Raw genomic sequence first — 20900 nt, 5'->3', positions numbered from 1 at the left:
TGCACGGTTTTTGGATTTTCACCCAATTAGGGCAGACGCCCTCCCATATATCACGAGATAAAAAATCCATCTTATCTCGTGCAACCCGCTTTCTAACTAGTCACTAGCCTTCATAAGAATAACCGGCGAAAAAAAAAGTAAAAATAAATAAAAAAAGGCAATCAACACGAGGACTTCCCAAGAGGTCACCCATCTTAGTACTACTCTCGCCCAAGCACGCTTAACTGCAGAGTTCTGATGGGTTCTGGTGCATTAGTGCTGGTATGATCGATTGCTGAAAGTTTCTCACCAATTTTACTACTTAACACGTCTCCAATGTATTGGCTCGATCCATCTAACGCCCGTTACTTCCTCGTGGCAAGTCCGATCCGGGCAAGTGATGACTCGCTGGAAACCTTATGACGAGGAGAACGCTTGACGCGGTTATTTTGAACTACTAATCTCGTTTTAATAGTTTTTTAGTTAAAAAAGGCAATCAACACGAGGACTTCCCAAGAGGTCACCCATCTTAGTACTACTCTCGCCCAAGCACGCTTAACTGCAGAGTTCTGATGGGTTCTGGTGCATTAGTGCTGGTATGATCGATTGCTGAAAGTTTCTCACCAATTTTACTACTTAACACGTCTCCAATGTATTGGCTCGATCCATCTAACGCCCGTTACTTCCTCGTGGCAAGTCCGATCCGGGCAAGTGATGACTCGCTGGAAACCTTATGACGAGGAGAACGCTTGACGCGGTTATTTTGAACTACTAATCTCGTTTTAATAGTTTTTTAGTTAAAAAATATTAAAATATCCAAATAAATGCACGGTTTTTGGATTTTCACCCAATTAGGGCAGACGCCCTCCCATATATCACGAGATAAAAAATCCATCTTATCTCGTGCAACCCGCTTTCTAACTAGTCACTAGCCTTCATAAGAATAACCGGCGAAAAAAAAAAGTAAAAATAAATAAAAAAAGGCAATCAACACGAGGACTTCCCAAGAGGTCACCCATCTTAGTACTACTCTCGCCCAAGCACGTTTAACTGCAGAGTTCTGATGGGTTCTGGTGCATTAGTGCTGGTATGATCGATTGCTGAAAGTTTCTCACCAATTTTACTACTTAACACGTCTCCAATGTATTGGCTCGATCCATCTAACGCCCGTTACTTCCTCGTGGCAAGTCCGATCCGGGCAAGTGATGACTCGCTGGAAACCTTATGACGAGGAGAACGCTTGACGCGGTTATTTTGAACTACTAATCTCGTTTTAATAGTTTTTTAGTTAAAAAATATTAAAATATCCAAATAAATGCACGGTTTTTGGATTTTCACCCAATTAGGGCAGACGCCCTCCCATATATCACGAGATAAAAAATCCATCTTATCTCGTGCAACCCGCTTTCTAACTAGTCACTAGCCTTCATAAGAATAACCGGCGAAAAAAAAGTAAAAATAAATAAAAAAATGCAATCAACACGAGGACTTCCTAAGAGGTCACCCATCTTAGTACTACTCTCGCCCAAGCACGCTTAACTGCAGAGTTCTGATGGGTTCTGGTGCATTAGTGCTGGTATGATCGATTGCTGAAAGTTTCTCACCAATTTTACTACTTAACACGTCTCCAATGTATTGGCTCGACCCATCTAACGCCCGTTACTTCCTCGTGGCAAGTCCAATCCGGGCAAGTGATGACTCGCTGGAAACCTTATGACGAGGAGAACGTTTGACGCGGTTATTTTGAACTACTAATCTCGTTTTAATAGTTTTTTAGTTAAAAAATATTAAAATATCCAAATAAATGCACGGTTTTTGGATTTTCACCCAATTAGGGCAGACGCCCTCCCATATATCACGAGATAAAAAATCCATCTTATCTCGTGCAACCCGCTTTCTAACTAGTCACTAGCCTTCATAAGAATAACCGGCGAAAAAAAAAGTAAAAATAAATAAAAAAGGCAATCAACACGAGGACTTCCCAAGAGGTCACCCATCTTAGTACTACTCTCGCCCAAGCACGCTTAACTGCAGAGTTCTGATGGGTTCTGGTGCATTAGTGCTGGTATGATCGATTGCTGAAAGTTTCTCACCAATTTTACTACTTAACACGTCTCCAATGTATTGGCTCGACCCATCTAACGCCCGTTACTTCCTCGTGGCAAGTCCGATCCGGGCAAGTGATGACTCCCTGGAAACCTTATGACGAGGAGAACGCTTGACGCGGTTATTTTGAACTACTAATCTCGTTTTAATAGTTTTTTAGTTAAAAAATATTAAAATATCCAAATAAGTGCACGGTTTTTGGATTTTCACCCAATTAGGGCAGACGCCCTCCCATATATCACGAGATAAAAAATCCATCTTATCTCGTGCAACCCGCTTTCTAACTAGTCACTAGCCTTCATAAGAATAACCGGCGAAAAAAAAAGTAAAAATAAATAAAAAAGGCAATCAACACGAGGACTTCCCAAGAGGTCACCCATCTTAGTACTACTCTCGCCCAAGCACGCTTAACTGCAGAGTTCTGATGGGTTCTGATGCATTAGTGCTGGTATGATCGATTGCTGAAAGTTTCTCACCAATTTTACTACTTAACACGTCTCCAATGTATTGGCTCGATCCATCTAACGCCCGTTACTTCCTCGTGGCAAGTCCGATCCGGGCAAGTGATGACTCGCTGGAAACCTTATGACGAGGAGAACGCTTGACGCGGTTATTTTGAACTACTAATCTCGTTTTAATAGTTTTTTAGTTAAAAAATATTAAAATATCCAAATAAATGCACGGTTTTTGGATTTTCACCCAATTAGGGCAGACGCCCTCCCATATATCACGAGATAAAAAATCCATCTTATCTCGTGCAACCCGCTTTCTAACTAGTCACTAGCCTTCATAAGAATAACCGGCGAAAAAAAAGTAAAAATAAATAAAAAAGGCAATCAACACGAGGACTTCCCAAGAGGTCACCTATCTTAGTACTACTCTCGCCCAAGCACGCTTAACTGCAGAGTTCTGATGGGTTCTGGTGCATTAGTGCTGGTATGATCGATTGCTGAAAGTTTCTCACCAATTTTACTACTTAACACGTCTCCAATGTGTTGGCTCGATCCATCTAACGCCCGTTACTTCCTCGTGGCAAGTCCGATCCGGGCAAGTGATGACTCGCTGGAAACCTTATGACGAGTAGAACGCTTGACGCGGTTATTTTGAAGTACTAATCTCGTTTTAATAGTTTTTTAGTTAAAAAATATTAAAATATCCAAATAAATGCACGGTTTTTGGATTTTCACCCAATTAGGGCAGACGCCCTCCCATATATCACGAGATAAAAAATCCATCTTATCTCGTGCAACCCGCTTTCTAACCAGTCACTAGCCTTCATAAGAATAACCGGCGAAAAAATAAGTAAAAATAAATAAAAAAGGCAATCAACACGAGGACTCCCAAGAGGTCACCCATCTTAGTACTACTCTCGCCCAAGCACGCTTAACTGCAGAGTTCTGATGGGTTCTGGTGCATTAGTGCTGGTATCATCGATTGCTGAAAGTTTCTCACCAATTTTACTACTTAACACGTCTCCAATGTATTGGCTCGATCCATCTAACGCCCGTTACTTCCTCGTGGCAAGTCCGATCCGGGCAAGTGATGACTCGCTGGAAACCTTATGACGAGGAGAACGCTTGACACGGTTATTTTGAACTACTAATCTCGTTTTAATAGTTTTTTAGTTAAAAAATATTAAAATATCCAAATAAATGCACGGTTTTTGGATTTTAACCCAATTAGGGCAGACGCCCTCCCATATATCACGAGATAAAAAATCCATCTTATCTCGTGCAACCCGCTTTCTAACTAGTCACTAGCCTTCATAAGAATAACCGGCGAAAAAAAAAGTAAAAATAAATAAAAAAAGCAATCAACACGAGGACTTCCGAAGAGGTCACCCATCTTAGTACTACTCTCGCCCAAGCACGCTTAACTGCAGAGTTCTGATGGGTTTTGGTACATTAGTGCCGGTATGATCGATTGCTGAAAGTTTTTCACCAATTTTACTACTTAACACGTCTCCAATGTATTGGCTCGATCCATCTAACGCCCGTTACTTCCTCGTGGCAAGTCCGATCCGGGCAAGTGATGACTCGCTGGAAACCTTATGACGAGGAGAACGCTTGACACGGTTATTTTGAACTACTAATCTCGTTTTAATAGTTTTTTAGTTAAAAAATATTAAAATATCCAAATAAATGCACGGTTTTTGGATTTTCACCCAATTAGGGCAGACGCCCTCTCATATATCACGAGATAAAAAATCCATCTTATCTCGTGCAACCCGCTTTCTAACTAGTCACTAGCCTTCATAATAATAACCGGCGAAAAAAAAGTAAAAATAAATAAAAAAGGCAATCAACACGAGGACTTCCCAAGAGGTCACCCATCTTAGTACTACTCTCGCCCAAGCACGCTTAACTGCAGAGTTCTGATGGGTTCTGGTGCATTAGTGCTTGTATGATCGATTTCTGAAAGTTTCTCACCAATTTTACTACTTAACACGTCTCCAATGTGTTGGCTCGATCCATCTAACGCCCGTTACTTCCTCGTGGCAAGTCCGATCCGGGCAAGTGATGACTCGCTGGAAACCTTATGACGAGGAGAACGCTTGACACGGTTATTTTGAACTACTAATCTCGTTTTAATAGTTTTTTAGTTAAAAAATATTAAAATATCCAAATAAATGCACGGTTTTTGGATTTTAACCCAATTAGGGCAGACACCCTCCCATATATCACGAGATAAAAAATCCATCTTATCTCGTGCAACCCGCTTTCTAACTAGTCACTAGCCTTCATAAGAATAACCGGCGAAAAAAAAGTAAAAATAAATAAAAAAGGCAATCAACACGAGGACTTCCCAAGAGGTCACCTATCTTAGTACTACTCTCGCCCAAGCACGCTTAACTGCAGAGTTCTGATGGGTTCTGGTGCATTAGTGCTGGTATGATCGATTGCTGAAAGTTTCTCACCAATTTTACTACTTAACACGTCTCCAATGTGTTGGCTCGATCCATCTAACGCCCGTTACTTCCTCGTGGCAAGTCCGATCCGGGCAAGTGATGACTCGCTGGAAACCTTATGACGAGGAGAACGCTTGACGCGGTTATTTTGAACTACTAATCTCGTTTTAATAGTTTTTTAGTTAAAAAATATTAAAATATCCAAATAAATGCACGGTTTTTGGATTTTCACCCAATTAGGGCAGACGCCCTCCCATATATCACGAGATAAAAAATCCATCTTATCTCGTGCAACCCGCTTTCTAACTAGTCACTAGCCTTCATAAGAATAACCGGCGAAAAAAAAAGTAAAAATAAATAAAAAAGGCAATCAACACGAGGACTTCCCAAGAGGTTACCCATCTTAGTACTACTCTCGCCCAAGCACGCTTAACTGCAGAGTTCTGATGGGTTCTGGTGCATTAGTGCTGGTATGATCGATTGCTGAAAGTTTCTCACCAATTTTACTACTTAACACGTCTCCAATGTATTGGCTCGATCCATCTAACGCCCGTTACTTCCTCGTGGCAAGTCCGATCCGGGCAAGTGATGACTCGCTGGAAACCTTATGACGAGGAGAACGCTTGACGCGGTTATTTTGAACTACTAATCTCGTTTTAATAGTTTTTTAGTTAAAAAATATTAAAATATCCAAATAAATGCACGGTTTTTGGATTTTCACCCAATTAGGGCAGACGCCCTCCCATATATCACGAGATAAAAAATCCATCTTATCTCGTGCAACCCGCTTTCTAACTAGTCACTAGCCTTCATAAGAATAACCGGCGAAAAAAAAAGTAAAAAATAAATAAAAAAAGGCAATCAACACGAGGACTTCCCAAGAGGTCACCCATCTTAGTACTACTCTCGCCCAAGCACGCTTAACTGCAGAGTTCTGATGGGTTCTGGTGCATTAGTGCTGGTATGATCGATTGCTGAAAGTTTCTCACCAATTTTACTACTTAACACGTCTCCCATGTATTGGCTCGATCCATCTAACGCCCGTTACTTCCTCGTGGCAAGTCCGATCCGGGCAAGTGATGACTCGCTGGAAACCTTATGACGAGGAGAACGCTTGACGCGGTTATTTTGAACTACTAATCTCGTTTTAATAGTTTTTTAGTTAAAAAATATTAAAATATCCAAATAAATGCACGGTTTTTGGATTTTCACCCAATTAGGGCAGACGCCCTCCCATATATCACGAGATAAAAAATCCATCTTATCTCGTGCAACCCGCTTTCTAACTAGTCACTAGCCTTCATAAGAATAACCGGCGAAAAAAAAGTAAAAATAAATAAAAAAGGCAATCAACACGAGGACTTCCCAAGAGGTCACCCATCTTAGTACTACTCTCGCCCAAGCACGCTTAACTGCAGAGTTCTGATGGGTTCTGGTGCATTAGTGCTGGTATGATCGATTGCTCAAAGTTTCTCACCAATTTTACTACTTAACACGTCTCCAATGTGTTGGCTCGATCCATCTAACGCCCGTTACTTCCTCGTGGCAAGTCCGATCCGGGCAAGTGATGACTCGCTGGAAACCTTATGACGAGGAGAACGCTTGACACGGTTATTTTGAACTACTAATCTCGTTTTAATAGTTTTTTAGTTAAAAAATATTAAAATATCCAAATAAATGCACGGTTTTTGGATTTTAACCCAATTAGGGCAGACGCCCTCCCATATATCACGAGATAAAAAATCCATCTTATCTCGTGCAACCCGCTTTCTAACTAGTCACTAGACTTCATAAGAATAACCGGCGAAAAAAAAAGTAAAAATAAATAAAAAAGGCAATCAACACAAGGACTTCCCAAGAGGTCACCCATCTTAGTACTACTCTCGCCCAAGCACGCTTAACTGCAGAGTTCTGATGGGTTCTGGTGCATTAGTGCTGGTATGATTAATTGCTGAAAGTTTCTCACCAATTTTACTACTTAACACGTCTCCAATGTATTGGCTCGATCCATCTAACGCCCGTTACTTCCTCGTGGCAAGTCCGATCCGGGCAAGTGATGACTCGCTGGAAACCTTATGACGCGGATAACGCTTGACGCGGTTATTTTGAACTACTAATCTCGTTTTAATAGTTTTTTAGTTAAAAAATATTAAAATATCCAAATAAATGTACGGTTTTTGGATTTTCACCCAATTAGGGCAGACGCCCTCCCATATATCACGAGATAAAAAATCCATCTTATCTCGTGCAACCCGCTTTCTAACTAGTCACTAGCCTTCATAAGAATAACCGGCGAAAAAAAAGTAAAAATAAATAAAAAAGGCAATCAACACGAGGACTTCCCAAGAGGTCACCTATCTTAGTACTACTCTCGCCCAAGCACGCTTAACTGCAGAGTTCTGATGGATTCTGGTGCATTAGTGCTGGTATGATCGATTGCTGAAAGTTTCTCACCAATTTTACTACTTAACACGTCACCAATGTGTTGGCTCGATCCATCTAACGCCCGTTACTTCCTCGTGGCAAGTCCGATCCGGGCAAGTGATGACTCGCTAGAAATCTTATGACGAGGAGAACGCTTGACGCGGTTATTTTGAACTACTAATCTCGTTTTAATAGTTTTTTAGTTAAAAAATATTAAAATATCCAAATAAATGCACGGTTTTTGGATTTTCACCCAATTAGGGCAGACACCCTCCCATATATCACGAGATAAAAAATCCATCTTATCTCGTGCAACCCGCTTTCTAACTAGTCACTAGCCTTCATAAGAATAACCGGCGAAAAAAAAAGTAAAAATAAATAAAAAAGGCAATCAACACGAGAACTTCCCAAGAGGTCACCCATCTTAGTACTACTCTCACCCAAGCACGCTTAACTGCAAAGTTCTGATGGGTTCTGGTGCATTAGTGCTGGTATGATCGATTGCTGAAAGTTTCTCACCAATTTTACTGATGAGTGCCAAATAATGTATATATTTATCCCTTTTTGTTGGCATTTAACTCATCTTTTGTGCATTAATTCTACAGTCTATCCCATATTCTGTATTTTCATTGTTTTCAAGAATAAATATTTTTCTTACTTAATTTTGTATTTTTAGGTAATAAATAAAGTCTGGATAACTTGCGGAGCGGAAAAGAGTTGAAAAGTAGTGAAAAGCCGGAAGGAATTACGCAAGGAAGCCGCAAAGAATGGAGCGCACGTCCAAAAAAGCTAGGAATGGGCTCAAGAAGGAAGAATTGTTCTTAAAGAAGATATGGGCTTGGCATACCCAAGGCCCAAAACCCTTACCCAAACCCATTTTCTATAACCAAAACCGCCTCCATCTTCAGCCGTCGGATTGGATCCATCTCATCATCCGATGGTCGCTCCTTCATCGCGCATCAAAATCTGAAGCTCCTGTAAAACACCATAGTGCCTAAATTCCAAGCCATCAGATTAGATTGCAGTTGAATCCTACGGTCGCTCATATGCCTGTGCATCAAATCCCGATGATTCCGCTTAACACTACAACACCTAACTCCATCTGGTGTCGTTAATTTTGTTGTATTGTATAATCCAACGGTCTCTGCAGGATCCACTTCATCTCACCGTCAGATTGATCTTTCATCTCCATATCCCACGGTCGAGTTTTGCCAAACTTAGAACTCGATGATCCCGCTACACACCCGAGCACCCGAACCCTATGACCTAACCAAACACCCCCCCTTCTTCCCAAAACAGTCGACCCTCACCTTCTTCCTCTCCACCTTACCCTGTGCAGAACCTCCATCATCATCCCTGCCACCACCTGCTCCACCATCTCCCTCACCTCCCTCTGCAGAACCACCATCACCTTCACCACCAACTATCCATGATGATTTTCAATCCCTTCATCAACATCACACGACCTCAGTGACGTGTGGAATTGGTGAGAGTGATTGCATGTCATCAATCGAGGACAACAAGGCTATGGAGAGGTAGAGAAAGAGAATTGGCATCATGGGTTGCGACTATCACGATGGATTAGGTAATTGAGACAACCTAATTTCTATTTTGTGTAATTTGGGGAAGAACAAACCCTAATTTTGGGGGAATTAGGTATTTAGGGAAATTGAAGCTTGTAACTATAAATAGAGAATGGGTGTGGTGTAGAAAGGCAGACTGGGTTAGCCAGTTTCATGCTTAAGAGGCCTGGACTAGCCAGGACCTCAACTGTCATGTTTTAGTTCAATTTGATGCTTTGTTTTATGTTCATGTTCCACTTGCAATTTCAATTCTAGTTCTTTATCACAGTTGACAGTTGGATGTTGTATGTTGTTTTGAGTTCAATTTCATTTCTGTTAATGTGTGTGAAGTCAATTTTAGTTTTATGCTGTGATGTTTAGTTTCTTCAATTCTAGTTAATTTCTAGTGCATAATCCTGTTAGTGTTAATTCTGTTTAATGTTAGTTTAAATGCTCAACTGTGTTTCAATTCATTGTCAAGAAGTGATGGAATGTTAGGCTAGAAGCTTTGAAGCATTGTTTTGATTGAGCAATGGGAGAAATTAGTGCTCATAGCAAGCTAATTCTCTTTCCCATTCCATTTGTATGCTTAGGATGCATTGTTTTGATTGAGCATTGGGAGAAATTAGTGCTCATAGCAAGCTAATTCTCTTCCCATTCTTTTTGTATGCCTAGAGCCACTGCTACTACTTGCATTGTTATCACTGTTAGTTTCACCATCTTCCCTGCCCTTGGCTTAGGCCTTGGTTCACTTTGTTCCATTTTGTTTTGTTTTTGTTCACTGTTTTGTTACTCATTATCTTGTTCACACTGTTTTGTTCACTGCCATCTCTTCTTTCTTCATTGCCTTGTTTTGCCCTGTTATTCTTCCCTTGGCCTGCTGCTTTCCTTCCACTGTTGCTGCTGTTGCTGCAGCTGCTGTTGCTGCAGCTGGTTAAGGCCTAAGTCCTACTGCTGCTGCTGCTTTCTTTTCTTTGTTACTGCAGCTGCCTCCCTTCCACTGCCCTGCAACCCTGTTGCCTCCCTTTCACTGCTTGTGCAGCTGCTGTACTGTTGCTGCTCCTGCCAGGCCCAGCCTTGGTTGTTGATACTGCTCCAAACCCAGTTCAATACAGCCCAGGTTCAAACCATACCCTAAGCCCAGTCTACTGTGGACTTAATCAAAGCCCAGTTCAGTTCACATTAAGCCCAAAGGCCTAGCTAACTCAAAGCCCACTCACTGGTAATCCCAAAAGCTGAGCCCAATTCACAGTTGAACTGTTGAGCCCAAAGCTCAAATCAGTTCACTAAAACCAAAGCCCAGTTCATTCCCAAAGAACTCAAAGGCCCAACTAAGCACAATCATAACCCATTGGTTACCAAAATCCATTGGTACCCAAAGCCCAACAATAGCAATTTAGAGCCCAAATAGCTAAACACTACAAAACACACCCAGTCTCTGTGGATCGACCCGTACTTGCACGAGCTACAACCGACGACCGTGCACTTGCGGTATTACTGTAGGCCCGCGTTTTATTGCGCTTAATTTTATACACATCTCCGGGTCTACCAAGTTTTTGGCGCCGCTGCCGGGGATAATTTTTAGGACCTTTTAGAAGCCTACCAAGTTTTTGGCGCCGCTGCCGGGGATTGGTGCTGTGTTTTTCTTGACTATTTTTGCATTTCACTGCATAGCATTTGCATCTGCATCTGCTTCACTTCTTTTGTTGTTGGACCTGCTGTTCTGAACCTGTTTTTCCTCTGCTGGGACGCCACCAAGGAAAAGAACCAAAGCCCAACTGGGTTTTTGCAACAATATCAGAGCAGCTGGGCTGTGCTTAAAAGGTAACCCATTTAAGAGAACCCGAATTGTGGGCTTCCAATTTTTAATTGTGGGCTTGTAATATTAAAGCCAATTTTTGGGCTTTTTATTTTCTGTTGGGTTTGTAATTAATTTTTATGGGCTTGTTTGTTTAATTTGTGGGCTTGTATTTAATTTTTGTGAGCTTGTTTAATTTGGACTGGTATTTTGTATTCTGGGTTTTTAAACCCAGCTGAGCTTGTAACCGATCACGCTAGGTTAACTCGTTAGTGGGCCGAGTACCCAAATTCTAGGCCGAGATTTTGGACTCAGTTTCACCAAACGTTTTCAAACCAGCTGAGCCAAAGCAAACACAAAACCATCAGTGGGCTTGCTCCCAATTTCAAAAACCAAAAATTTCTCCCATAAAAACCAAAGTTTTCCAAATGTTTCCCTAAAAAACCAAAATTTTTCTTTTTCCCATCAAAGCCAAATGTCTCCCGACAAAACCAAATTTTTCCCAAAAAGTCCAATCCCATTAAAAACCAAATTTTCTTGTAGATAATGTGTTAGTTAAATTTCCTTTTGTATATATTTTGTGCTCATCCATTGTGACTCCGAATATGTTGGAGTTTTGCCTTGGATAACGGAGTTTTAATTCTGCTTTCGCCGAAATCGGGTATTCTCTCTCCTTTTACTCTACTCAGCATGTCCCTTTCCATATGTTGCATTTTAATTCTTTCCATATTTTGAAACATTGAGGACAATGTTTAGTTTAGGTTTGGGGGTATAGAGTAGATACCATGATAATATGCTATAATTGAAAACGAACTCCTTCTTCTTTTGAAAAAATCGAAAAAAATTCAAAAAAATTAAAAAATGAAAAATCATAAAAATGGAGCTCATTTACCTTGAAATGTTGACTCTTGTGCAAATATGTAATTATTAGGAGTCTTAGTCTAGATATTTAGGCACCCTGATTCTAGCACAATTCACATTGTGATAAGAAATTTGCACGCGCACGATCTACCAATACATGTATGGCCTCGATCTTCAAGGTGTTTGATAGGAAGTTACGATTGCCAATCACTTTAGAATACTGAACGAAACTTGACTAGCTTGTTCTTTGGTTGGTTGGGATAGAAGGTGGAGGTTACATTAAGAAAGACAACCATCGAATTTAACTGGGTGCATCAAAAAGGGCTACCTCTTGCAAAGTGTCATGTAATCTTTTGTTTCCTTTTGTACATGTATCAAAAGTGTTTCCAAAAAAATCAAGTATTTATCAATTCCATCATCTCTTGTTCCAAAAATAAAAAGAGAATAGTCAATGTAAATAAGAGTCATGTAAAGAGTCATTTTGTTGTTTCATTGTAATAAGCAAGGAGGGTGTATGCCATTGATGTACAACGCGAGTAATTGTGAAATACCTCCAACTCATTCACAATTCTCGTAAAGTCCGGACAGCTAGCTAGATTTCGACCTTGGTTCTTAGCCTGAGAAACTATCTCTTGGTGATTAGTAGTCATGACTTCAGATCTTTCTTTACACATGTGTAGATACACTTTACACTCTTATCACATGTCTTTTTTTTTGTTATCAGTGCTAGGATTGTGCCTTCGATAGCTAGATTGACATCTCCATTTTGCTGTGAGCTTAAACTGTTTTGCACATGTCACATTTGATGGAATCTGAGCTTATATTTTGACCTAGAACTTTGTAGGTACGTTCTAAGCAAACCTTCACGAGACTTCAACTCGTCCACTAGGGACACTTAGTGGTTTAAAAGGCTTAGTGCATACGCTAAATGCATTCGAGAGACCAGCGACAGTGGTATAGTTAGGATTTCCTTAGTTTTGTTTTACTTGAGGACAAGTAAAATTCAAGTTTGGGGGTATTTGATGAGTGCCAAATATTGTATATATTTATCCCTTTTTGTTGGCATTTAACTCATCTTTTGTGCATTAATTCTACAGTCTATCCCATATTCTGTATTTTCATTGTTTTCAAGAATAAATATTTTTCTTACTTAATTTTGTATTTTTAGGTAATAAATAAAGTCTGGATAACTTGCGGAGCGGAAAAGAGTTGAAAAGTAGTGAAAAGCCGGAAGGAATTACGCAAGGAAGCCGCAAAGAATGGATCGCACGTCCAAAAAAGCTAGGAATGGGCTCAAGAAGGAAGAATTGTTCTTAAAGAAGATATGGGCTTGGCATACCCAAGGCCCAAAACCCTTACCCAAACCCATTTTCTATAACCAAAACCGCCTCCATCTTCAGCCGTCGGATTGGATCCATCTCATCATCCGATGGTCGCTCCTTCATCGCGCATCAAAATCTGAAGCTCCTGTAAAACACCATAGTGCCTAAATTCCAAGCCATCAGATTAGATTGCAGTTGAATCCTACGGTCGCTCATATGCCTGTGCATCAAATCCCGATGATTCCGCTTAACACTACAACACCTAACTCCATCTGGTGTCGTTAATTTTGTTGTATTGTATAATCCAACGGTCTCTGCAGGATCCACTTCATCTCACCGTCAGATTGATCTTTCATCTCCATATCCCACGGTCGAGTTTTGCCAAACTTAGAACTCGATGATCCCGCTACACACCCGAGAACCCGAACCCTATGACCTAACCAAACACCCCCCCTTCTTCCCAAAACAGTCGACCCTCACCTTCTTCCTCTCCACCTTACCCTGTGCAGAACCTCCATCATCATCCCTGCCACCACCTGCTCCACCATCTCCCTCACCTCCCTCTGCAGAACCACCATCACCTTCACCACCAACTATCCATGATGATTTTCAATCCCTTCATCAACATCACACGACCTCAGTGACGTGTGGAATTGGTGAGAGTGATTGCATGTCATCAATCGAGGACAACAAGGCTATGGAGAGGTAGAGAAAGAGAATTGGCATCATGGGTTGCGACTATCACGATGGATTAGGTAATTGAGACAACCTAATTTCTATTTTGTGTAATTTGGGGAAGAACAAACCCTAATTTTGGGGGAATTAGGTATTTAGGGAAATTGAAGCTTGTAACTATAAATAGAGAATGGGTGTGGTGTAGAAAGGCAGACTGGGTTAGCCAGTTTCATGCTTAAGAGGCCTGGACTAGCCAGGACCTCAACTGTCATGTTTTAGTTCAATTTGATGCTTTGTTTTATGTTCATGTTCCACTTGCAATTTCAATTCCAGTTCTTTATTACAGTTGACAGTTGGATGTTGTATGTTGTTTTGAGTTCAATTTCATTTCTGTAATGTGTGTGAAGTCAATTTTAGTTTTATGCTGTGATGTTTAGTTTCTTCAATTCTAGTTAATTTCTAGTGCATAATCCTGTTAGTGTTAATTCTGTTTAATGTTAATGTTAGTTTAAATGCTCAACTGTGTTTCAATTCATTGTCAAGAAGTGATGGAATGTTAGGCTAGAAGCTTTGAAGCATTGTTTTGATTGAGCAATGGGAGAAATTAGTGCTCATAGCAAGCTAATTCTCTTTCCCATTCCATTTGTATGCTTAGGATGCATTGTTTTGATTGAGCATTGGGAGAAATTAGTGCTCATAGCAAGCTAATTCTCTTCCCATTCTTTTTGTATGCCTAGAGCCACTGCTACTACTTGCATTGTTATCACTGTTAGTTTCACCATCTTCCCTGCCCTTGGCTTAGGCCTTGGTTCACTTTGTTCCATTTTGTTTTGTTTTTGTTCACTGTTTTGTTACTCATTATCTTGTTCACACTGTTTTGTTCACTGCCATCTCTTCTTTCTTCATTGCCTTGTTTTGCCCTGTTATTCTTCCCTTGGCCTGCTGCTTTCCTTCCACTGTTGCTGCTGTTGCTGCAGCTGCTGTTGCTGCAGCTGGTTAAGGCCTAAGTCCTACTGCTGCTGCTGCTTTCTTTTCTTTGTTACTGCAGCTGCCTCCCTTCCACTGCCCTGCAACCCTGTTGCCTCCCTTTCACTGCTTGTGCAGCTGCTGTACTGTTGCTGCTCCTGCCAGGCCCAGCCTTGGTTGTTGATACTGCTCCAAACCCAGTTCAATACAGCCCAGGTTCAAACCATACCCTAAGCCCAGTCTACTGTGGACTTAATCAAAGCCCAGTTCAGTTCACATTAAGCCCAAAGGCCTAGCTAACTCAAAGCCCACTCACTGGTAATCCCAAAAGCTGAGCCCAATTCACAGTTGAACTGTTGAGCCCAAAGCTCAAATCAGTTCACTAAAACCAAAGCCCAGTTCATTCCCAAAGAACTCAAAGGCCCAACTAAGCACAATCATAACCCATTGGTTACCAAAATCCATTGGTACCCAAAGCCCAACAATAGCAATTTAGAGCCCAAATAGCTAAACACTACAAAACACACCCAGTCTCTGTGGATCGACCCGTACTTGCACGAGCTACAACCGACGACCGTGCACTTGCGGTATTACTGTAGGCCCGCGTTTTATTGCGCTTAATTTTATACACATCTCCGGGTCTACCAAGTTTTTGGCGCCGCTGCCGGGGATAATTTTTAGGACCTTTTAGAAGCCTACCAAGTTTTTGGCGCCGCTGCCGGGGATTGGTGCTGTGTTTTTCTTGACTATTTTTGCATTTCACTGCATAGCATTTGCATCTGCATCTGCTTCACTTCTTTTGTTGTTGGACCTGCTGTTCTGAACCTGTTTTTCCTCTGCTGGGACGCCACCAAGGAAAAGAACCAAAGCCCAACTGGGTTTTTGCAACAATATCAGAGCAGCTGGGTTGTGCTTAAAAGGTAACCCATTTAAGAGAACCCGAATTGTGGGCTTCCAATTTTTAATTGTGGGCTTGTAATATTAAAGCCAATTTTTGGGCTTTTTATTTTCTGTTGGGTTTGTAATTAATTTTTGTGGGCTTGTTTGTTTAATTTGTGGGCTTGTATTTAATTTTTGTGAGCTTGTTTAATTTGGACTTGTATTTTGTATTCTGGGTTTTTAAACCCAGCTGAGCTTGTAACCGATCACGCTAGGTTAACTCGTTAGTGGGCCGAGTACCCAAATTCTAGGCCGAGATTTTGGACTCAGTTTCACCAAACGTTTTCAAACCAGCTGAGCCAAAGCAAACACAAAACCAAACAGTGGGCTTGCTCCCATTCAAAAACCAAATTTTATTTTCTTTTTTAAAAAAAATAAAAATAAAAAAAAAAATATTAAAAATTAAAAATTGAAAGAAAAAAAAACATAAAAAATGGAGCTCATTTACCTTGAAATGTTGACTCTTGTGCAAATATGTAATTATTAGGAGTCTTAGTCTAGATATTTAGGCACCCTGATTCTAGCACAATTCACATAGTGATAAGAAATTTGCACGCGCACGATCTACCAATACATGTATGGCCTCGATCTTCAAGGTGTTTGATAGGAAGTCACGATTGCCAATCACTTTAGAATACTGAACGAAACTTGACTAGCTTGTTCTTTGGTTGGTTGGGATAGAAGGTGGAGGTTACATTAAGAAAGACAACCATCGAATTTAACTGGGTGCATCAAAAAGGGCTACCTCTTGCAAAGTGTCATGTAATCTTTTGTTTCCTTTTGTATATGTATCAAAAGTGTTTCCTTTTCAAAAAAAAAAAAAAAAAGAATGAAAAAAATGAAAAAATCAATCAAGTATTTATCAATTCCATCTTCTCTTGTTCCAAAAATAAAAGAGAGTAGTCAATGTAAATAAGAGTCATGTAAAGAGTCATTTTGTTGTTTCATTGTAATAAGCAAGGAGGATGTATGCCATTGATGTACAACGCGAGTAATTGTGAAATACCTCCAACTCATTCACAATTCTCGTAAAGTCCGGACAGCTAGCTAGATTTCGACCTTGGTTCTTAGCCTGAGAAACTATCTCTTGGTGATTAGTAGTCATAACATCCAATCTTTCTTTACACATGTGTAGATACACTTTACACTCTTATCACATGTCTTTTTTTTGTTATCAGTGCTAGGATCGTGCCTTGATAGCTAGATTGACATCTCCATTTTGCTGTGAGCTTAACTGACTTGCACATGTCACATTTGATGGAATCTGAGCTTATATTTTGACCTAGAACTTTGTAGGTACGTTCTAAGCAAACCTTCACGAGACTTCAACTCGTCCACTAGGGACACTTAGTGGTTTAAAAGGCTTAGTGCATACGCTAAATGCATTCGAGAGACCAGTGACAGTGGTATAGGTAGGATTTCCTTAGTTTTGTTTTACTTGAGGACAAGTAAAATTCAGGTTTGGGGGTATTTGATGAGTGCCAAATATTGTATATATTTATCCCTTTTTGTTGGCATTTAACTCATCTTTTGTGCAGTAATTCTACATTTTATCCCATATTCTGTATTTTCATTGTTTTCAAGAATAAATATTTTTCTTACTTAATTTTGCATTTTTAGGTAATAAATAAAGTCTGGATAACTTGCGGAGCGGAAAAGAGTTGAAGAGTGGTGAAAAGCCGGAAGAAATTACGCAAGGAAGCCGCGAAGAATGGTGCGCATAAGCCCAAAAGACTAGATATGGGCTCAAGAAGGAAGAATTGTGCTTAAAGAAGATATGGGCTTGGCATACCCAAGGCCCAAAACCCTTACCCAAACCCATTTTCTATAACCAAAACCGCCTCCATCTTCAGCCGTCGGATTGGATCCATCTCATCATCCGATGGTCGCTCCTTCATCGCGCATCAAAATCTGAAGATCCTATCAAACACCATAGTGCCTAAATTCCAAGCCATCAGATTAGATTGCAGTTGAATCTTACGGTCGCTCCTATGCCTGTGCATCAAATCCCGATGATTCCTCTCAACACTACAACACCTAAGCTAATCTCGCACCGTAGACTTCGTTGTATTTTACATCCTACGGTCTCTACAAGCTGCTTCTTTCTTAGCCGTCCGATCCACCTACCATCTCCATATCCAGCGGCTTCAGCTTCGTTGTTAGAACTACATAAAAATTCAAAACCTTCCACCACTACTCTCCGAGAACATGTCGCTTCGTCTGTATGTGCCGCTTGTAACAATCCCAACCATCAATTCCAAAATTGCCCCGATTTGCTTGCAGTCCAGGAATCTAGGCTTGAACAGGCACATGCCATGTTTCAAAAACAAGAGCATAACCCCTATTCACAGACCTACAATCCAGGATGGAGAAACCACCCTAACTTTTCATGGTCAAAGGGACCCACTCAGGGAGGACCATCTCAACCCAATCAGGGCCATCAAAACAATCAGGGATCTTAGAACAATCAAGGTTATCAATATCTGATGAGTGCCAAATAATGTATATATCTATCCCTTTTTGTTGGCATTTAACTCATCTTTTGTGCAGTAATTCTACATTTTATCCCATATTCTGTATTTTCATTGTTTTCAAGAATAAATATTTTTCTTACTTAATTTTGCATTTTTAGGTAATAAATAAAGTCTGGATAACTTGCGGAGCGGAAAAGAGCTGAAGAGTGGTGAAAAGCCGGAAGAAATTATGCAAGGAAGCCGCAAAGAATGGAGCACAAGACCAAAAAGTTAGGAATGGGCTCAAGAAGGAAGAATTGTTCTTAAAGAAGATATGGGCTTGGCATACCCAAGGCCCAAAACCCTTACCCAAACCCATTTTCTATAACCAAAACCGCCTCCATCTTCAGCCGTCGGATTGGATCCATCTCATCATCCGATGGTCGCTCCTTCATCGCGCATCAAAATCTGAAGCTCCTGCAAAACACCATAGTGCCTAAATTCCAAGCCTTCAGATTAGATTGTAGTTGAATCCAACGATCGCTTCTTTGCCTGCGCATCAAACCCAGATATTTCCGCTTAACACTACAACACCTAACTCCATCTGGTGTCGTTAATTTTGTTGTATTGTATAATCCAACGGTCTCTGCAGGATCCACTTCATCTCACCGTCAGATTGATCTTTCATCTCCACATCCCACGGTCGAGATTCGCCAAACATCGAACTCGATGATCCCGCTACACACCATAGTGACCGAACACTATACCCTAAACCAAACAGCTCCCTACCCTAACCCATATCGATCTCTCCTCCCTCTTCTCCCCCATTCCTCTGCAGAAAACCCACGTCCGCCACCGTACACCACCACCTTCTCCACCTCTGTCACCACCATCTCTACCACCTAACCTCCACCAAATCACCTTACAAACGCAACCCACCTTCACCACCAACTATCCATGATGATTTTCAATCCCTTCATCAACATCACACGACCTCAGTGACGTGTGGAATTGGTGAGAGTGATTGCATGTCATCAATCGAGGACAACAAGGCTATGGAGAGGTAGAGAAAGAGAATTGGCATCATGGGTTGCGACTATCACGATGGATTAGGTAATTGAGACAACCTAATTTCTATTTTGTGTAATTTGGGGAAGAACAAACCCTAATTTTGGGGGAATTAGGTATTTAGGGAAATTGAAGCTTGTAACTATAAATAGAGAATGGGTGTGGTGTAGAAAGGCAGACTGGGTTAGCCAGTTTCATGCTTAAGAGGCCTGGACTAGCCAGGACCTCAACTGTCATGTTTTAGTTCAATTTGATGCTTTGTTTTATGTTCATGTTCCACTTGCAATTTCAATTCTAGTTCTTTATCACAGTTGACAGTTGGATGTTGTATGTTGTTTTGAGTTCAATTTCATTTCTGTTAATGTGTGTGAAGTCAATTTTAGTTTTATGCTGTGATGTTTAGTTTCTTCAATTCTAGTTAATTTCTAGTGCATAATCCTGTTAGTGTTAATTCTGTTTAATGTTAATGTTAGTTTAAATGCTCAATTGTGTTTCAATTCATTGTCAAGAAGTGATGGAATGTTAGGCTAGAAGCTTTGAAGCATTGTTTTGATTGAGCAATGGGAGAAATTAGTGCTCATAGCAAGCTAATTCTCTTTCCCATTCCATTTGTATGCTTAGGATGCATTGTTTTGATTGAGCATTGGGAGAAATTAGTGCTCATAGCAAGCTAATTCTCTTCCCATTCTTTTTGTATGCCTAGAGCCACTGCTACTACTTGCATTGTTATCACTGTTAGTTTCACCATCTTCCCTGCCCTTGGCTTAGGCCTTGGTTCACTTTGTTCCATTTTGTTTTGTTTTTGTTCACTGTTTTGTTACTCATTATCTTGTTCACACTGTTTTGTTCACTGCCATCTCTTCTTTCTTCATTGCCTTGTTTTGCCCTGTTATTCTTCCCTTGGCCTGCTGCTTTCCTTCCACTGTTGCTGCTGTTGCTGCAGCTGCTGTTGCTGCAGCTGGTTAAGGCCTAAGTCCTACTGCTGCTGCTGCTTTCTTTTCTTTGTTACTGCAGCTGCCTCCCTTCCACTGCCCTGCAACCCTGTTGCCTCCCTTTCACTGCTTGTGCAGCTGCTGTACTGTTGCTGCTCCTGCCAGGCCCAGCCTTGGTTGCTGATACTGCTCCAAACCCAGTTCAATACAGCCCAGGTTCAAACCATACCCTAAGCCCAGTCTACTGTGGACTTAATCAAAGCCCAGTTCAGTTCACATTAAGCCCAAAGGCCTAGCTAACTCAAAGCCCACTCACTGGTAATCCCAAAAGCTGAGCCCAATTCACAGTTGAACTGTTGAGCCCAAAGCTCAAATCAGTTCACTAAAACCAAAGCCCAGTTCATTCCCAAAGAACTCAAAGGCCCAACTAAGCACAATCATAACCCATTGGTTACCAAAATCCATTGGTACCCAAAGCCCAACAATAGCAATTTAGAGCCCAAATAGCTAAACACTACAAAACACACCCAGTCTCTGTGGATCGACCCGTACTTGCACGAGCTACAACCGACGACCGTGCACTTGCGGTATTACTGTAGGCCCGCGTTTTATTGCGCTTAATTTTATACACATCTCCGGGTCTACCAAGTTTTTGGCGCCGCTGCCGGGGATAATTTTTAGGACCTTTTAGAAGCCTACCAAGTTTTTGGCGCCGCTGCCGGGGATTGGTGCTGTGTTTTTCTTGACTATTTTTGCATTTCACTGCATAGCATTTGCATCTGCATCTGCTTCACTTCTTTTGTTGTTGGACCTGCTGTTCTGAACCTGTTTTTCCTCTGCTGGGACGCCACCAAGGAAAAGAACCAAAGCCCAACTGGGTTTTTGCAACAATATCAGAGCAGCTGGG

General features: G+C 41.0%; 17 non-coding genes across 17 annotated transcripts; all 17 read right to left on the bottom strand.

Moving 5' to 3' along the window:
• Window positions 1-156: 156 nt before the first annotated feature.
• LOC113336600 lies at window positions 157-275 on the bottom strand. The gene has a single exon (XR_003353957.1). It is a non-coding gene; the product is annotated as a 5S ribosomal RNA (ribosomal RNA).
• Window positions 276-470: 195 nt separating this feature from the next.
• On the bottom strand, window positions 471-589 carry LOC113336599. Its single transcript, XR_003353956.1, has one exon. It is a non-coding gene; the product is annotated as a 5S ribosomal RNA (ribosomal RNA).
• Window positions 590-961: 372 nt separating this feature from the next.
• On the bottom strand, window positions 962-1080 carry LOC113336380. Its single transcript, XR_003353754.1, has one exon. It is a non-coding gene; the product is annotated as a 5S ribosomal RNA (ribosomal RNA).
• A 370-nt stretch (window positions 1081-1450) lies between these two features.
• LOC113336432 lies at window positions 1451-1569 on the bottom strand. Its single transcript, XR_003353804.1, has one exon. It is a non-coding gene; the product is annotated as a 5S ribosomal RNA (ribosomal RNA).
• A 370-nt stretch (window positions 1570-1939) lies between these two features.
• LOC113336598 lies at window positions 1940-2058 on the bottom strand. Its single transcript, XR_003353955.1, has one exon. It is a non-coding gene; the product is annotated as a 5S ribosomal RNA (ribosomal RNA).
• A 370-nt stretch (window positions 2059-2428) lies between these two features.
• LOC113336425 lies at window positions 2429-2547 on the bottom strand. The gene has a single exon (XR_003353797.1). It is a non-coding gene; the product is annotated as a 5S ribosomal RNA (ribosomal RNA).
• A 369-nt stretch (window positions 2548-2916) lies between these two features.
• On the bottom strand, window positions 2917-3035 carry LOC113336444. The gene has a single exon (XR_003353816.1). It is a non-coding gene; the product is annotated as a 5S ribosomal RNA (ribosomal RNA).
• A 370-nt stretch (window positions 3036-3405) lies between these two features.
• LOC113336467 lies at window positions 3406-3523 on the bottom strand. The gene has a single exon (XR_003353838.1). It is a non-coding gene; the product is annotated as a 5S ribosomal RNA (ribosomal RNA).
• A 370-nt stretch (window positions 3524-3893) lies between these two features.
• On the bottom strand, window positions 3894-4012 carry LOC113336537. Its single transcript, XR_003353909.1, has one exon. It is a non-coding gene; the product is annotated as a 5S ribosomal RNA (ribosomal RNA).
• A 369-nt stretch (window positions 4013-4381) lies between these two features.
• LOC113336525 lies at window positions 4382-4500 on the bottom strand. The gene has a single exon (XR_003353898.1). It is a non-coding gene; the product is annotated as a 5S ribosomal RNA (ribosomal RNA).
• A 369-nt stretch (window positions 4501-4869) lies between these two features.
• LOC113336443 lies at window positions 4870-4988 on the bottom strand. Its single transcript, XR_003353815.1, has one exon. It is a non-coding gene; the product is annotated as a 5S ribosomal RNA (ribosomal RNA).
• A 370-nt stretch (window positions 4989-5358) lies between these two features.
• LOC113336398 lies at window positions 5359-5477 on the bottom strand. Its single transcript, XR_003353771.1, has one exon. It is a non-coding gene; the product is annotated as a 5S ribosomal RNA (ribosomal RNA).
• Window positions 5478-5849: 372 nt separating this feature from the next.
• Window positions 5850-5968, bottom strand: LOC113336597. The gene has a single exon (XR_003353954.1). It is a non-coding gene; the product is annotated as a 5S ribosomal RNA (ribosomal RNA).
• Window positions 5969-6337: 369 nt separating this feature from the next.
• On the bottom strand, window positions 6338-6456 carry LOC113336595. Its single transcript, XR_003353952.1, has one exon. It is a non-coding gene; the product is annotated as a 5S ribosomal RNA (ribosomal RNA).
• Window positions 6457-6826: 370 nt separating this feature from the next.
• Window positions 6827-6945, bottom strand: LOC113336430. Its single transcript, XR_003353802.1, has one exon. It is a non-coding gene; the product is annotated as a 5S ribosomal RNA (ribosomal RNA).
• A 369-nt stretch (window positions 6946-7314) lies between these two features.
• Window positions 7315-7433, bottom strand: LOC113336501. Its single transcript, XR_003353874.1, has one exon. It is a non-coding gene; the product is annotated as a 5S ribosomal RNA (ribosomal RNA).
• Window positions 7434-7803: 370 nt separating this feature from the next.
• On the bottom strand, window positions 7804-7922 carry LOC113336479. The gene has a single exon (XR_003353850.1). It is a non-coding gene; the product is annotated as a 5S ribosomal RNA (ribosomal RNA).
• Window positions 7923-20900: the final 12978 nt, after the last annotated feature.

This window comes from Papaver somniferum, unplaced genomic scaffold, assembly GCF_003573695.1.
Source record: "Papaver somniferum cultivar HN1 unplaced genomic scaffold, ASM357369v1 unplaced-scaffold_152, whole genome shotgun sequence".
Taxonomy (NCBI): domain Eukaryota; kingdom Viridiplantae; phylum Streptophyta; class Magnoliopsida; order Ranunculales; family Papaveraceae; genus Papaver; species Papaver somniferum.
This window is presented reverse-complemented; position numbering and strand designations above follow the sequence as displayed.